Source organism: Myodes glareolus, chromosome 18 (genome assembly GCF_982192425.1).
Source record: "Myodes glareolus chromosome 18, mMyoGla1.1, whole genome shotgun sequence".
NCBI lineage: Eukaryota > Metazoa > Chordata > Mammalia > Rodentia > Cricetidae > Myodes > Myodes glareolus.
Genome location: NC_142043.1, coordinates 20,300,831 through 20,319,273, shown reverse-complemented (window position 1 = coordinate 20,319,273; position 18,443 = coordinate 20,300,831). Strand labels below are relative to the sequence as shown.

At 44.5% G+C, this 18,443-nt stretch overlaps 1 long non-coding RNA gene across 1 annotated transcript in view; it reads left to right on the top strand.

The window, feature by feature from the left end:
- Window positions 1-15,092, top strand: part of LOC146890739 (uncharacterized) — a 31,774-nt gene extending 16,682 nt beyond the window's left edge. Inside the window, exon 5 of the long non-coding RNA XR_015735443.1 lies at window positions 1,995-15,092. This is a non-coding gene — a long non-coding RNA (uncharacterized LOC146890739). The remainder of the gene's footprint in view (window positions 1-1,994) is intronic.
- Window positions 15,093-18,443: the final 3,351 nt, after the last annotated feature.

Below are 18,443 nucleotides of genomic sequence, written 5' to 3'. Positions count from 1 at the left end.
ACACACATACACGCACAAATACATAGACACACAGAGACCTGTTACTTCATCACAGAAGGTTGATAAGAGGCAGGTATTGAGAAGGTGAGGCTTTAAGATCTGTGGTTAGAATACAGGAATGTGTGTTTGTCTAGAAGGTCACAGTAGGTCACACACATCCCAGCCTTCACTGTGCCACTCTGACCACAGCCCTGGATGCAGAACGCAGCCACAGTGCATATGCAGAAACACAGATACACAGACACCTCACGGGCTCGGTCTCTTTTCAGGTAACAGCTCACTAAAATGTAGTTAGACAGTGAATGAGAGGCCTGTGCTCTCAGAAACCTGCAGAACCTTGATAAGGATGTCTATAGGTTCCATCTTTAGACAGAGACACCCCAAGTTCTTTAACTTGTGGGAACACTGAGAACTCTGCCTGTTACTATTGACCATGTGCACTGGAACACAGTGGTTTTCCCTGGCCATGGCTGTGGGGAAGAAGTGGCCAGATTCACTCTGCTCCATGGCTTCCTCACCACACTGACCTCATTGGTGTGAGGGGTGAAGGAGGAGTCCATCATCTCTTATCAGATCACCCTCTCGCATGGTCATTTTAAGTGTCCCTTCCAGTTGCACCTTGGATATGAATATCACATTTTTTTCAATGTTACCTCCCAGTGAATCTATAGAATATACACTCTTCTCTCCATGCCTCTGTGTCAAGGGGACTGCAGTTGTCCTCCTGGGTGTCTCTGTGGATACAGAAAAGTTGTCTGTGTAGGGACTGGTGTAGCCATTGGTAACATTCTTCTTGATGGGAAACAGGTTCAGCAACCACACTTGGGAAGTCCCAACAATCTAGTAGAGCAACCCCTTTCTGGTGCAGACAAGACATCTATAAGGCAGTCAGGAGGCGTTCCCTGGAGACTGTGTCCAGACTGTCCTACCTCAGAAGACCCCTGACCTCATGCAAGGTAACAGCTAGTCCCAAGAGGTCAACTGTACAGGAGTGAGGCTCCTCAAGCCTCAGGAACCCTGACTGCAAAAGAGGAGATGAAAAGCTGTAGCCCAGATTGGCAGCAACTCAGACACACAAACACAGCCCTCACAGAACACCACAGAGATGAGAGACACTTCCTGGCTCCTTTGTTGGCACTGGACCAGGAAGTCGTATGAAGTCCTTACAGTAATGTGTCCACTATGTACACAATTGCTACAGTGGGGCATCCGGCAAGTGTAGGCTGTCCCAGGGATCCTTAACAACCTTGGAGAAAGGAAGAGCAATTCCCAAAGTATAACCAAGGCTGCAGTTGCGTGCTGTAGCACCATTGAACCTGCACCAACTGCATAACCATAAATGCATCCTGTATCCCCGGCTGTCATGTGACAACCTGTCCCCTCATATCCACATCAGTTGCACTTACATTCAGAGTGTTTGTACAAATTCTGACACAATCATGACTCTTATCCACAGTGCGCAGAAATTTAATACCAACAAGTCAAAAGTGGGATCTTTGGGCCTGCAAGGGTCCATTCACAATCAGATTCAAGGTTGCCCTTTCTACTTTGTCCATGGTTCTCTTAAATTCTTTAGTCTGTAAGATGGGAGCCTTGGTACTGTGGTTACTTTCTCCGGCTTGAACATGAATGATGCCATCTGGAAACACAGAAGTTGTTCTTACCAAAAAAGAAAATCCTCACAAGACCATGCATTTTCCACTTTCTTTTGAGGAGGGAGGAAAGGCCCACAAAGCCCTCCTTCTCTGGGGTCATATAAATGGCAAACAGCTGTTGGGGTATCAGAGTGGGGCATCTTCAGTTGTGTAGCTGCCTGCATGGCACCTAGCGGAGCTTACTGTAGCTGCCTGTGCATCCTCCTCGCTCCCATAAATAACCCCAGGAATCTCCTGCTTCACCACTCTGGCCTGGGTGAAGCCTGTCTTTGGTCTGTTATGGGCTGCTGTCTACTGCAGGCAATTCTTGAACATCCCACCCTCAATTTTCCCTTCTAGGGCTTCAGTTTCTCTACCAGAAGATTCTGTTTCTGGATCTACTACCGAAAATGGGGAGATCTGTCTCTTTCTCTGTGTCAGAAGCCTTGTGGAGGGATGCTGATTGGCCTGCCCAGACCACCTGACTTTCTAGAAGATCAGAACCAGGACCAGGTCTTCAGATTACTAGGACTTCAGGTCATGTGTCCAGTCCCGTGGATGGATCTTTTCTGTGGTAATCATTGCCACCAAGAGTTTGTGGGTAATAATTTCTCAAGCTAATAGGCAGAAATATTGGTTCTCAACCTAGCTGGAAGAGTGTCTAGGATGGGAAGCACACACTTGTGCATTTGTAGGGGAATTTCCAGAGGGTTGGCATGTGGTACAGTGACTGGATTTGACACACCCTGATTGTGAATGGTACCATCCAAAGGGCTGGGAGGCCAGGGCGGAGATTAGGGGAAGAGGAAGACTTGGGTATGCAAGCCCCTTCTTTGAGGAATTTGCCCAGTGTTGTACCAATCCTCCAAGGACATCATTCCAACTCCTTTTTCCTTCAATGGGAACTCAGTATGAGGGAGATTCTATGTATCCAGAGGACTGGAACTGTGGAGGCATCCAGCTTCCACATTAGGCATGTCTATTATCAATGCTGGACTATGCCAACCCTTCTGTTAACCTTTTCCCAGTTCAATAAATTTTCAGGGGCAGTGAGATGGATCACTAGGTAAAGATGCTTGTCACCAAGCCTGATGTCCTGGATTTGATCTCCAGAACTTACATACACACAATAGCAAAATACTAATAAGAATTAAACTGTTGTCTGACATATTAATAGCAAGAAAGATAAGTAAATCTCCTTCCATGCACAACTCTTCCTCTGGAGAATGCTGACAAGTACAAGGACCAACTGTGAATGGTTAATTGGCTTGGAAAACTGAAACTGATAGAGGCTGTCTAGATATTCCTGGGATGCATTAGCTACGAAAAAAAAAACTTGTCCACATCTTGTTCATAGATGGGTATTGGAGGTGATGCAGAAACTGTGGGTAGAACTGGTAAACCACATTCTCACACTTTCCCCTGAGTCACATTGCACATGGAGGTGAGGGGCAAAACATAAGCTCACCATGGCAGAATGAAGTTTTCTGATTACGTGTTTCCTCTTCCTCTCTCTACTTCTTTGCTTCTTAGTGGTGTATGTGTGTGTGCCTGTGTGTGTTTGTGTATGTCTGTGTATGTCTGTACATGTATGAAAGAAAAACAGAGACAGAGACACAGAGAAAGACAAATATAGAGAGAAGGTGTGTGTGAAGAATATAAGTGAGTACAGGCAGAGCTATGTGTGCCACAGTACACATGTGGAAGTCAAAGGACCTCTTTGTGTGTTGTTCCTCCACCTGTTTGAGACAGGGTTTCATGGCCACTGTATATACAGGGTAGTGGTCTGTGATCTGCTGTGATTGTCCTGTTTCTACCTCCCATCTTGCTGTAGGAGTGCTGGGATCAGAGATGCGCAAACCAATGATTCTGACATTACATTAAGGTTGGAGACTTGCACGCAGGTCTACAAGATTTCATAGAAGCAGAAAGCAAGTTGGTGATGGTTTGTGCTATTGAAGTAGCCATCTTATAAACTTTGAAGAAAAAGCCAAAATTATGAGCTGTAAATTAGGGATATCACGTGAATCTTTAGAATTTTGTTATGAAGAAAAGCAATTCCTACACACCCCTTCGTTTCAACCAATAAAGTCAGATATCTGGTATTCACATCCCCAATATTCTTACTGGTGAAATACTGCAGACACTGGAGACACCTTTAGCCATAGATCAAGTCTCAAAGTAAGTAAAACCTGTTTCACGTAGTCCCGGATCAGCAATTGTGTAGTCTCCATCCATTCTGCTACCTGAAGATGAAGACTACATTATTCTGCTGCCCCCAGGAGCCTCACAATTAGAGACTAAAAATTAGGCCACGGTTGAACAAAGATGTCTTTTCATGTTTGATTCCCTAATGGTTTGATTTATCTGGATTGCTTTTTATTCCATCCTCAACTGAGCTCAGGACTGGCTGATGACATTTTTTTTCCTTTTCTTGGGAGATAAGTTCATTAAGTGTATCTTCATTTATGTCGCTTGTTTTAGCATAGTCATTTTGGCCCATTAAAATCTATTCCTTATATTTTAATCACAGTTCTAATTTCATAAACCTCCAATCTTTACCAGAGATTTTATCTAACAAAAAGTAGGGGTAGTTCTTAAACCATGTGTGGTCACAAAAGACCCCTCTCGGGTAGCTAGGAAAGAAAACTGAGATAACTGTGACCTAAACTGAAGCTCTCCTGCTCAAGGCAGAGCTACAAGCACATGGCAGAGCCCCTAGTCTCCCCAGGTATATATTGTTGCTGCCAAAGTGAAGGCCTGGGGCACACATGGCAGGAGAGAATTGGTGATCATTTATTCTATAAATTTCATACATGTGAAATTAAAATTCTCAAAAAAAGAAGAAAGAAATTTTAAGTGTTCTCTGGGCAGAAAGGTTTGTGTCAGTCTCCCAGTGGAGTTGGTGTGAACAGCATTCCAACTTAATCGGCCCTCTGTCCCTGTGACTAGTATCCTGTGACTGCTCCCTTCTTTGGTAGGAAGCTGGCCTGCACCCACATCTGATAACTGCCCTTCTTTTCCTGTCCCTTGCTTTGCCTTAACTCTCAATGTCTATGGTTTTAAAGAAATTAATTTCATCTTCAGCCTACGTGGTAATATGTCTCAAGCCTGGCCAATCAGAGCATCACATTACTTAGGATACAATGATTAGCTCAATAATAGCCACGTGACTAATCTGGGCAATTAGAGCTGAAGATACTCAGTGATTGATAAGACTTATTGTACGGTTGACTGGGACTTAATATCCTCTTCTCATAGGTGACCTGGGAGGACAGAGTGGGCTGATGTTTCCTGGGCTCCTACTAAATCGGGACAAGTCAGAGATGGGGAGCTTCTGAGAGCCTCCTGTGAACAGAGGCCACAAAAGAAAATACAGAGGAAGAGGAGGAGGGAGAGAGAGAGAGATTTGAATAAAAATTGAGCCAAGATCAACCTGTGTTGGTCGTGACCCTGAAGGGACACCACTTGTGGGAGGGGGCAAAAGGCCTGGGGTCAGACACATAGACTCTGGGAGTCAGGTAACTACAAAGGCCAACACCTTTGTTGAGTGTATGGGCAGGCCTCTCATATACTATCCCAAGGTTCCATTGGCTCAGGCGGCCAACTCTGCTGTGTTGTCCTTCCTTCATTGGCATCTCTGGTCAGGTTTCTCTTGGTCAGCAGTCTCTGGGTATAGCAGCAGTCCTTAGGATGACTCAGGGAGGAAGTTCCTGTCATGCATGCTCATGTTGGCTCGTTTTGCAGGGTAACTGAGGTTTGGGGAGGCTGAGCGAAGTTTCTCTTGCAAGTCTGAACCAGGAGCTTCTCTCTTTTTGAGTTATTCATTAAATTTGATTATCTATGTAGGACTTTCAAAGTTACAAATGAGTGTCTAATATTCAAATGAAATATTATCAACAGAGGGGGAAATCATATATGCACTACTTTCTCTATTTAAATTAAACTTACTTGAGGATTTCTAAGGTATACTAATGAAAACAGTTTTTTAGAGATATAAAAGCTAAAATTCCACATCTGCACACTTTGTTCCCACTCAATGAGATCCAAGGACGTGGAACTCCTTTCCAATGCTGAGAAGGAATGTCCGCATTCATCATGGGGATGTGTGGCACAGAGAGTGCTGTTCTTAGTGTCTCAGACATTGTTCTTTTGCAGACAAATCTAAAGGGATGCACGTTCCTCACACATTGTGAGTAGGTTCTTATCAGGTCCAGAGTGAACACAGAATGGGCACCTGGATTTCTTTTCTATATGGAGACTTCTATGACTAAGAAAGCTGAACCCTAAATGGAAGCTGCCCTTTCCACACTAGAACTGAACAATGTTAAAGACAGTCAGATGAAATTTATGAATCCTTTTGTGACCTGGGCAAAAGAATGGAAGGAGGTTGGATTGAAATTGCTGGAAACACTGACACCCTGGATGAATTAAGAGCATTCTTGCAGTTCTGTCCAGAAGACAGTCCCAAATTAAGTTGGAGAGGATGAAGTGACCGAGATGATGAGACATGAGTTATGCATCCAAGTCATTGCAGGTTGTCGAGGGATGTGTTTTAGGCACTGTGGGTACTGGTCTTAACAGCACAACCAAAGATGCGGAGAGAGAGGAATAGTGGACAGATGTGCCTCTGTCCAGCTCTGAAACTGAAAAGCAGTGCCTAGGCAGCAGTAAGCTAAAGGAGAAATGGACTGGCAGCTCAGAACCTGGAGCTGGAGTATGGATGCAGGGACCTGTTGTTCTGGGTTGCAGGGCCGCAGCAACTGAGCTCCTGTCCTGGCTCCCTTGTGCATCAGGCACTCCTTATCAGGCCTGGAATTCTCCCAGGCTACTTCCATTTTCCCACGTGGGGTGGGCAGGCAGCAGCAGCACAGTGCTCTGAGTGCAGAGGAAATTCACTTCTTCATCAGCTTCCAGCCCCGTGTGGCCTGCTTCCAGAGGCTGTGTGTACAACCTGGGGCTGCTCCTTGGGTATATCTTACTCTGTGAATTGTTCCTCTTCAGTGAAGGCTGAATTTACAAACTCTATGCATTTCTCAAAGGTGGCTTAGGGGTGGAGAAATTTTCACACAGGTTATCCACTGAATTCACCTTGAATGCATTCTTCCCTGTAGTGGGGTTGATGATGTTGGCAGACAATGAATCTTCTGGGACTTTGTTATCAGAAAGGCTATCCACTGAATTCAAGTTGAATGCATTGTTTCCTATAGCAGGGTTGATGGTGTTGGAGGCCAATGAATCTTCTGAAACTTTTCAGAGAGGCTATTCAGTGAATTCATGTTGTCCCCTGTAGCACGGTTAGTGGTGTTGACAGACAATGACTCTTTTTCTGAAACCCTGTTACCTGAGTAGTGCATCGCCTCTGGGCAGCTGTATATTTGTTGCCTTGCATTGCTTCTGCATCTGATCAGCAGAGCCAAACCGCTATGTCTCCTCTTCATGGTGTCAGGGAGGCTACTAGCAACTGCAGGGATATTATTTTGCAGACTGCTATCCCCAGAGCTCAGTTTGAATTTTAGGATGTTCATGATTGGTGTTAAGTTATTTGACTGCTGATGTTTTAGGGATAATGCAGCCTCTTTGCAGGTGTAGCCAGTGTTACACAACACCTCCATGACCTTGGTGAGGATTTCCTTGTCAGGTGTTATGTGTTCTCAATATGGCCAATCCATGGTCATTCGACAAGCCTTGATGATGGAAGCCTGGACCAGACATAAACCGTGAGCAATCTTGCCAAGATGATCTAATAGGGTTTAGTAAGATGATTTGGAATGGGGCACACGGTGGTGGTGATAAGGAGCTACATAACTTCCGTGGTGGAGTTTTCATAGGGGAAGTATCTGGTCACCATTGCATAGAGAACAATGCCCAAGCTCCACATGTCCCCTGCCATACCATGATGTGAATTCCTTGCTAAGATGTCTGGGGCCCAATATGGTAAGTATCCCCAGAGATCCTGCAGCATCTGGCCCTCCAAAAGCTGAGTGTCAAACCCAAAATCGTAAAGTTTGACTTGGCCAAGTTCACCCAGCAGGATATTCTCTAACTTGATGTCACAGTGTGTGATCCTTCTTTGGTGCAGGAAGTGCACAGCAGATGACAAATGACTGAATATCAGCTTAGCCTTGTCCTCCTTTAAACAGCCTCCTCCTTGATGAACTTCTCCAGGTCTTTCCTTCAATATATTCCATAACCACATGCGTGCTGTTCAGAGTGTTAATGGCATGGAAGAACTGAATGATGTTAGTGTTGAAAAGATTTATACATGGTTACTTAAGATCTGATATCTGCCACAGTATGATGTGCTTTCTGGAGTGCCTTGACAGCCCCTATGAATATGTTTGAAGGGTTTTGGCAAGCATCATCTCCCGAAATGAACCACAACCTACAGATGTTTGGATTTTAAAATCCTTCTCGAGGATGTCTTATTCCCGGTGAATGGCCATGATGCTCACCTTACATTCTCTGTATTTCCTTGGAAATTTAGAGACACACGAAGCTAGGGGAAAAATGATTAAGTTTTAAGATGGAAGTTTATAGATATGAATTCTCTGTCTCAATTTCTGAGAAATCCTAAACAACCTAAGGATGCCTTTAAAGCCCAAGAAATACACGAATCATTCAGAGGATAATTCACATCAAGACACTGAATAATAGTGTAGCAGCATCTGTTGAGACTCAGGGGAGGAGCCCATACTCAGACACAATGGCCACTGAACTGTTCTGCTCTGGAGAAGTAGCTGCAAGTAGAGAAACTCTCATCTAAGAGAAACAAATTCTACAAAGGGAAATATGATATTTTCCTCTGCTGTGCATTTGAGAAAGAAGAGAGCTGAGCCTTTAACAAAGAAAGAGTATTAGTCACAGAGATGGAGTGGAGCAAGTGATAAAGTAGGAGAGTTTGACCAAAATGCTGGCTAAGCATAGATAGAATGCTATAATAAAGTTGCTATGGGTAGTTTACAGTAACACGTGTTCTATCTGAAAAAAATTGAAACCACAGTAGAAAAAATGAAGGCTAAATGAATTTTTCAAATAGGAAGTTGGGTAATAAAGAAATAGATAAGGCATTCACAAATCAAACCTAGGATGAGAGCTAATAGCATAAATATAAACATGAAATAGCAAAACAGAACCCTGTAACTAAAACCAATGAACTGGAAAGGAACTCACTGTAGCAGAGTCCACTAGATTGGAGATTCATAATCTATCATAGCCAATATTCAGTACACTGTTCTGTAGACTCCTGACAGCCACTCAGAGATAAAAGGACAGGAGCCTAATGCAGGCAGTGCCTGAAACAGAGTAGTTGTTAGCACACTTCATAATGCCTTCTTGTGATGTCACCACAAGGAGTCGCCCAATCATGGCTTATCATTACTGACAATGGTTAGACTAGGTTCTGTACCATAACCAGTGCCCTGAGTATTTTTCTAATGGCTGGTACCAAATCAACTCCAGAGAGGAAGGATTTGCGTTTGTGTGTGTGTGTGTGTGTGTGTGTGTGTGTGTGTGCCTGTGTGTGCCTGTGTGTGTGTCTGTGTCTGTGCTTTCAAGATATGCTGAACCATGGTTGGGGAGCATCTTGTTTCCAATAGAGCTGGTACTAGGTGGCTGCTGACACTGAATAGAAGGTGTCAATTCCCAAGTCCACAGTTCCTCTGGCTCCCTCACATCTATGTGTTCCACAATTTCCCAAACTAGAACCCAAGTTCTCAGAACATCTGACATACATTCAACAATCATACTGTGGTCATTTGAATTAGAAATGTCTCAAACAAATGTGGCATTTGAACACTTGGACATACAAGTCACTTGACGGTCCAGTTTGGGACTTTTATATGGTGGGACCTTAGTGACAAAACTCCATTAGTGAAACTGTCTTTTGATGACCCATCACAGACTTTGTGCCCTCTCCTTCTTCTTGCTTGACTTTCTTGGTCACATCTAAATCTCCTGCATTTGCTTTCAGGAATCCAGCTAGATTCCATGACTCTAACCCATACCAAAAGACTCTTATCCCTCCAAAACTAAGGGAGACAGATGTGCTCACTCTTTCTTGTTAATACAAGCACTTGTCACATTACTTGGGCAGGGAGCTGACTCACGGATGGCGAATCTTATAGTACAGTTCAGTAAATTTCTCACTGTGTGCCTACAAACAGGCAAAGTTTTCTTTTTTTTTAAAAAAAAAAGAGCACTGCTAAGAATGAAAAATAATATTGGATAAAAAAATGAAAATCTCAGTCATTGAAAGAACAGAAATAACAGCCACATTTTAAAACAAAATAGAATTTTATCAAACAGAATTAATAAATAAGTGTCAAACACTGAAAGGCAAACAGGAAACAAGGAAAACTCCCTTTTTCAGGATCCATCCACTTTGAAATGTCCAAGTCTATGAGAAATAACTGAGTCCAAATCTTCATCCAGCAAACAGCTCCTCTTCTGGAGTACAAGGACAAAACCCAGTGCCACATAGCGCCTTACATGGCTGTTCTCTAGCTGACCTCACAATGACTCCCTGTGATGTCACTTTCCCTGGGCCAATCATGCCTGGACAAAACCACTGTTTTTATTGTGCTTGTTTCCCGTCTCAATTTCATTTAAATATAATTTTTATTTCAAAAGGTTTTTCCATTTTTCATAACAACCACAGTTCCTCCTGCTCCCCCACCATCTCTTCTTTCAGCCCCCCATCCACTCCTCAAAATGGTCAGGCCTGCCGTGGGGAGTGAACGAAGCCTGGCATATCAAGTTGAGGCAGGACAAAGCCTCCCCTGTACTGAGACTGGGAAAGGTTTCTTCCATAAGGAATGGGCTCTAAAAAGCAAGTTCATGCAATGGGGATAAATCCTGGACCCACTGTGCTCAAGTCACAGAACGGTCACCCATTTTCAGAGAGCCTAGTGTGGTCCTATGCAGTTTTCCCATCTGTCAGTCCAGTATCAAAGAGTTCCCACTAGCTCAGGTCAGCTGTCTCTGTGGGTTTCCCCATTGTGATCTTGACGATTTTGCTCATGTAATCCCTCCTCTCTGTCTTCGACTGGATTCCAGGAGCTTGGCCCAATGCTCATCCCTGAAGCCTCGATTAACTCATTATTTATGGACCAATACATTTAATGTTTGCTTCTGTTCACTTTACAGATTCTCTTGACCACCTTCAGTGTCTTTCTCTTTCTCTCCCTCCACTTTCTTTAAATTCTTTCTCCTCCCCTCTTGTCCTTGACAGAGTCTTACTCTGTAGTTCAGCTGGCCTCAAGTTCACTGTGTAGCCCTCAGGGTTGCAGCAATCCTCCACAGCCCCCATGGACAAGGATTACAGGCATGAACCTGTAGACCTGGCTCTACATGTCCTCTGCTTGAGACCCCATGAGAGTTAGTCCTTGTCATGTTGCCAGAGTTCGAATCACCTAGATTCCTGTCTTCATGTCTTCTCCTCCTCCTTGCTTGAGTTTGTGTCATCTCAATCTCCTGCATTTGCCTTCAGAATTTTAGCTAGCTTCCAGGCCTCTGACCCAACCCCATGGACTCTAAGCCCTACAAACTAAGAGAGACAGTTATGCCCATTCTTTCTTAAGATGCCATGTTTATAAACTTTTTATCACAACAGAATGGTAGCCAATAAACATGTTCTTAGCAGACTGGTTGCTCCCCTTCTGCTCCCTACCCATGTTGGCCAAAGCCAATGCAGACTCACTGCTGTCACAGTCTATTCCATCGTGCTTCAACAAATAAAGAGTGACCCCTTCAAGTAGCCTGAAATCCAGGTTTTGCCCTCTAAGTTGTAGCACAGGTATCATACTAAATAAGCCTGCTTCCTGTTGGTATAGGACCTCTCTTTCCCTCAGAAACCAGGAATTCCGTGGAGACATACTTTGTCTGACAGGAATGAAATTGCTCCCAATGCGTGGCCATCATTGCCAGAGTACTTGTGCCTGGATGGAGGATCTCTCCTAGCATCATGGTCCCTCTTTAGCTTCTAACTTTCCTTGTTCCCTACTAAAACTGCATACTTATATATCAAGAAAAGCTATAAGAATCTGTGGAAAACTTAAAAGTTGAAATAGAAAACTTAGCAACATAATCTGACAGAACCGTTGGGATTACCCTCTCTTGTATTGTTACCGGGAAAACTCACTGATGAATCCCACAATCTAAAGAAATAACTGTTAAGATCTACAAATATTCTAGTAGTTCATAAAACTGAGGAAAGGCATACTTTCAAATCTTTCTACAAAACAAACTCTTCTTATAAAGCCCTTACATTTTAGCCAAGTAAAGACACCTTGAAATGGGTTGAGTATCTCAAAGGGTCATTGACTAAGAACATGGGATTATCCTTAAGGAGTGTACTGGATCATTACTTCTCAGTATGTGACACATTAAAATGATCATTATTCATGATCAAGATGCCTTTGGAAGAACAAAAAAGTCAGTTTAGAGGACTGGCCAGATGGCTCAGTAAGTATAGACACTTACTGCCAAAATGGAGGGCGTATGTTTGATCCCTTGCACCCACCTGGTGAAAGGAGAGAACTGATCACCTCAGGTTGTCCTCTGATGCCCACCCTCTTGTTGTCCGCTAGAAGCCAAATTGAGTAAACAATAATAAAAAAGAAAAGAGGAAAGACTGCCTGGATGGCTTGGAGGCAAGATAGTCTGTAGATCCATAAATAGACAGTATTATGGGTTAGATGTGAAATGTTCCCCGTAGTCTTTAGTTGCCGGCTGGCAGAGCTGTTTGACGAGGTCATGGAGACCTCGGCCCATGGGGCGTCCCTGGAGAAACACACCCCATAGAAACACGTGGTTATGTTTAGTTCCCACTTTCCCTGTTTCCCAGTTCTGTGTCTATTAAAAATGACCAGATCCTTCACCACGCACTCTTTCTGCTGTTGTGTTCTAAGTGCATGGCCCTTCTGAGACTATGAGCCAAGACAAATCCTTCCTCCTGAATGTAGTGTCTGTCATAGAGACACAGAAGTAGCTAATCTGGAGGGATGCATGCATGAATGGATGAATGAAGGGAGGGAGGTGAGAGGGAGGGAAGGACGGAGGGAGGGAGGCAGGGATCGATGGATTGGCGGGAGCAGTAGTTGGGGGAGATGGGTAGGTTGGTGGGTGAGTGGATGGACAGACAGATGACTAGCTAGATAGCCTTTGTCTGTCCCAGCTGAGGTAGTCTCACAATCATAGCTGCTAACTGTTGGGATCCACTTGAAGGACCCTACAGTTGGAGTGTCCTGTTATTCAGTGATAACATCTGAACCCTGACTGAAGAGAAGTATGCTGAGCCTTGATTACATTCCCTGTTCCTGTCTGAGTCCCCTTGTGCTTTCAATAGCGATATCCCCACTCACAGATTTGAATGCTTGGACTTAGGAGTGGTGCTCCTTGACAGAGAAGAAGGGGTATGCCCTTGTTGGAGAAAGTGTGTCACTGGTGTTACTGGAGGTGGTTTTGGGGTTTCAAATGCTCAACAGGCCCAGTTTCTCTCTCTCTCTCTCTCTCTCTCTCTCTCTCTCTCTCTCTCTCTCTCTCTCTCTCTCTCTGTCTTCCTTTAATTGTAGCTGTGGTCTCTATTAAAGCCACCAGTCCATTGTGACAAGGGTTCCAACTCATGATGTTATTTAATTCTCATTATTCCCCAAATGTCTGACTTCCGAGGAACCATAGTCAGATTGCAGTTATAGCCTCTTAAGTAGCTAATAATGGGAATTTATTTTAAAATGAGTTTTGTGAGGAACAGTTTCCTCATACCCCATATTTATATATTCATTTAAACAAGCATACGGAGGGTATCTGGTCACACAAACAGCATCAGATGGATGTCTTTTTTTTTTTAGTTTGGTCTATGGTGGGGGCAAGTAGAGTGGCAGAAAGGGGGGCATTGTCTCTGGAATTCTAGATTTAGATTATCAATATTACTTTGAAGAAAGCATGCTAGTTGGGAGCCATTCTGATAGTCGGTGGTTTCAACTCTTATGTGTTTCTGTATCCAAGTGCTATAGCATGCAGTGTGTGTGTGTGTGTGTGTGTGTGTGTGTGTGTGAGATTAGTGAAAGAACGCAAGCAAGCAAGAAGTTGTATTTGAAAAATTCACCTCTCTCTCTCTTTTAAGTGAAAATAGATTCTTCTCTCATACAATCCCTCCCACCCACAGTTTTCCCTCCCTCCACTCCTCCTTGTTCCCCCACAGATCCCTGCTTCTCCCACAGGTCCACTCTCGCTCTATTTCTTCTTCAGAAAAGAGCAGGCCTCTAAGAGATGATAGCCAAACAGGACAAAATTAGAAACAATAATCAAGGCAAAAACCCACATATCAATAGTGGACAAGGGAACTCAAAAAGAGAAAAAAAGTTCCAGAAATATTATAAAATGTCCTCTGACATTTATACTCCCTCTCTCTGTGGAGCACAGAAATGGAGACCTTTGTGGGGTTTGAGATCAGGGCAAAATAGAGAACCCAGCACACAGATACTAGGCCACTGTCCCTGTAGCTAGATCTACAGCACAGAGGATACACATGGCAGTGACTGGAGGGGGCAACACCTACAGGTGAGCACACAGAACAAGCTCTAGGGGGAGCAGAAGAGAGGCCTGTGTGGTATGAAGGGATGCCACACCAACCCCAGGAGAGTATGTCTGTGTGACAAGTTCCTCAGACTGAGGCGTTAGACTCCAAAGGGGTGAGGTCTTCTGGAATTGGTTGTGGAACCCTCCTGCTGGAGAAAAATATTGAGCCATAGTTCTCATGGCATTTGTCTGCTTTATCTACTACTCCTTTTCTATATTTATGAGATGTTCTTGATAGCCTGGGCAACGATTTTAAGCAAGAAAATTGGATAAGAAGTCACCGCTTGAAAAGGGATCACTGGCCATGACCTCTTCTCTGAGAGATTCAATGCTTTGCTTCATTATCATTTACATCATTACAAAATAATACTTTGGTAGAAAATCCTCCTACAATATATGAATTTGTATGGCTGTGCATGTTTAGATGAGTTTGGCTTTGACATTGTAGTATAGAAAAAATTGTTCAAGTATAGTTTTAAATTGAACATTGAGGATTTTTAATGAGACAGAAGCTAGATGTTAGATAAGGATTACTCATGGAAATTTATTAACTTGATCAGGACCTAGGGGTCATAACCAAGTGCCTTAAAGACTTTTTAAACTCACTTCTAAAAGTTTGCTATTAACTATAAGTGATTTTTTGTATTTTGTTTTGTTTAGTGATTATGATGGTACCTGTCCCATTCATAATTGATTTTTTTGAACTCACTGTTATAAAATGTAATACCTGATTGATTTTGTGTTTTCTTGTGCCAAATGATTATGACAATTATTTTTTGTGACAACTTCACTGGAGACATCTTTTAGAATTGTAATACCTGTTTTTCTTGTATATAAAGCCCTGCTTGAGAGCTGCAAAATACACTCAGATTCAAACTGCCTCGGTGTTTGCTTCTGTTTGTCACCGCCGAATCCTTACCCACCCAGTCTTCCAGGAACCATGTCCCAAGAAACCCCAATCCGGCTGGTGTGCTCAGTGGCAGAGGGACGGTCTAAGATCCTGGGGAACACTGTGGGAGGGGAACCAGAGGCTCCCCCGTGAGTGAGAGAATGACCACCCCACATGGGAAGACAGAATCCAGACACCCAGTTCTCCACTTGCTGCTCTGCACCCTCATTCCCGAAAGGCGCCTCCCTTGTTGTCTTCAAGCCCTGCAGACTGCAACACTGTGCCCTTCTGAGTGCAGTAGGTCCATTGCTACCAGAAAGGAACTGCAAAGCAGCTCCAATGCTACTGGACAGTGTGGCTGTTACCAGAAATGTGAGACAGTGTTGTGGGAATTTGTTCCCTTAGCCAGTTGTATTGTGGCAGCTTGGCCCAATGGGCATGGTCTTCTCTAAGACCTGGAAGCAAGGGGTCAGGCTTTCTTGGAAGGTGGTTGAGCTGGCATCTAGCCATGGCTTGGAGCTTCACCACCATGCTTTGGAAACGAGATTGCAGAGCAGCTGGTGACATGGCCTGAAATCTTCTTTTTGTCCTGTAATCATTATGCATGGATTTTGATATTAATAAAAGGTAACACAATCCCCAGATTTCCCTTTAACACAGCTATACAGTGGTATATTATTTGTATTTTGATAAATCTTTCCTGAAGACCAGAGGCAAAGCTAAAGCCATTAGAGGTCAGGTAAGATGACACACCTTTAATCCCAAAATATGGGAGACAGAGACAGATGGATCTCTGTGAGTTCAAGGCTACTCTGGAGTACATAAGATCAATGTGGAAACAAATCCAGGTGGTGGTGGCCTGCAACTTTAATCCCAGGACTAGGGAGTCATGCCTCTAATCCTGCACTAGAGGGAATATAAAATGGGAGAATAGAGAGGTTTAATCTGCTTAGTCTGCCCAGCCATGGAATAAGAAAGACTTCTCTATTGACTTGGCTGCTTTGCTTTTCTGATTTTTGGGTTGGACCTCAAAAACAATATCTAGATTTTATTATTCCTGCTGCACAGCCCTAGTCTTAAAGTAAAGCAGGAGTTGAGGAGGTGCAAGGGTGCAGAGACCCATTAGTCCTTCCCAGCCTGAGGCCAGGAGAACCCTGTCTGCTTGATTCCCCTGCTGGGAGCTTGAGCTGGAGACAGAAGCCTGGGAAGGTAGGTGGGGATTGATTTATGACTCTGAGCATTTCTCCACTCAAGCCCCAAGAGACCATGGGTCTCCTTTATCTGCAGGCTGCACAGGGGTCAGCAGAGACACATCTGGTCCCTGAGACTGCCATTGAAGGAGGAAGGACTGGCTCTCTCTCTGCCCCTCAGCTCCCTCTACAGTGACTCTGGCAGGCTCTGGTGGAGATCAAACCTGGTAGTTCTCTGCCTGGAAGAATCAGATCACCATCAACATGGAGGGCACCATCCTGACACCAACAGTGAAGGCTGGAGGTGAAGCTTTCATGACTGTTTCTGTCACCAGGTTATCAGTGTCCCCTCCCCAGACCACAACCTGGGGAGCTTTCAGTGTCCCTCCTCCGTCCCCCGAGCTAGTGTCCCTGTAGCCCCCAGGGTGGAGAGTTAATCAGCGTCCCCCCCCCCCATCCGCTGGGCTGGGGAATGTCAGTGTCCCCCTATTCCCTGGGCTGGGGAGTATCCACTGTTTCTAGATCATGCCAGTTGTACATTTGAATATGCTTCTCTCAGAATCTCCAGAAACACAACACAGAGAATGAGCAAATTATGATTTTAAAACCCACTATAGTATGCAGTGTGATGAGCCTGGACTCTGGAGCTGGACTGTGTGGGTTCGAATCCCAACCTTCCCTCTTGCAGGTCGTCTCTCCACTCGGGTTCTGAGTCTGCAGCTGTAGCTGATGGGCATGAGGATCTAAAGGCACCATGAGGATCACAGGTGTAGGATAACCAAGAGCTCAGACAGGGGCCTGGCTTATAGGGAGGGTGCAGAGACACCAGTTAGTGTCTTATCCGTGGTTAGTGATTTCTCTGGTCTCAGTGAGAACCGGAGAGCTTCCATTGCTCCAAATAGTGACAGTGACAAGACTGCTGTCATCCTTGTGTTCTTGGGTCCTTGGAAGCATTCAGGTGAACATCTGTCTTCACTGGCACACCCATCACTCACTCACTCACTCACTCACTCACTCACTCACTCACTCACTCACTCACTCAGAGGACATTAGCAAAGCCGTGGAAGAATGTAATGTTCCATCCACCTGGTCACTGCTTGTGACCTCGGGTCTGGAGTCCCTTTTCCTTACATCGCCACTGTCCTTGACCTCGCAGGTGACAGGAGACACTTCTGCCATCTGCCTGCTCTGTGCCTAGTGCCGAGTCTGGGACATGTGGAAGTCACCACATAAGGTATGGAGGAGGTGGCCTCTGAGTGATGGAGATGAGGTGTTTGAGTGCCGTTTGGCACATGCAGAGAACGGTTCTATTGTGAGCCCCTCCTGTTCTCAGCATCGACCATCAATGTCTTCAACAAGTCCGGTACCAAGGTGAGCCTGCTGCTGGCTGCTTCTGGCTCCGCACTGGGAACTTCTTCCTTCACCTGCCGCGAGAGAGCCTGGGTCCTTCTCTTTGACTAAACCATGCTTGTTAGTAGAAGTGTTATCAGGAACTGTGAGACACAGCCCTAGGCTTCAGTCTTCCAGGTCTCTAGAGCCCAGGTCCAGAGAGCTAGTGAGGCTGGAGATCATAGGTTCAAAGGCAAGACTTTCTGGGAGGGAACAAGAGGAGCTTTAACCTTGCCACTTCAGTCAGTCCATTAGATATTCTCAGTAGTATCCTGGGGAGGGGGTGACTGAAGACCTTACCACATGTATTTTAAGAAGATATGGATTCATTAGCATGCAAAATTCAAGATGTCATTGCTTTTTTTAACAACAGAGTAGTACTCTAATGTGTATATATTCCACATTTTCTTTATCCATTCTTCCATTGAGGAGCATCTAGGTTGTTTCCGGGTTCTGGCTACTACAAATAATGCTATGAACATAGTTGAACAAATGCTTTTGTAGTATGATCAGGCATCTCTTGGGTATATTCCCAAGAGTGGAATTGCTGGATCCTGAGGTAGATTGATTCCCAATTTCCTGAGAAACTGCCACACTGATTTGTAAAGTGGTTGCACAAGTTTGCATTCCCACCAGCAATGAAAGAGTGTTGCTCATCAGAGCAATGGACTGAGCTCCCAAGCTCCAGTTGAAGAGAAAGAGGGAGAAGACGAGCAAGAAGTCAGGACCACAATGGGTTTGTCCACCCACTGAGATAGTGTT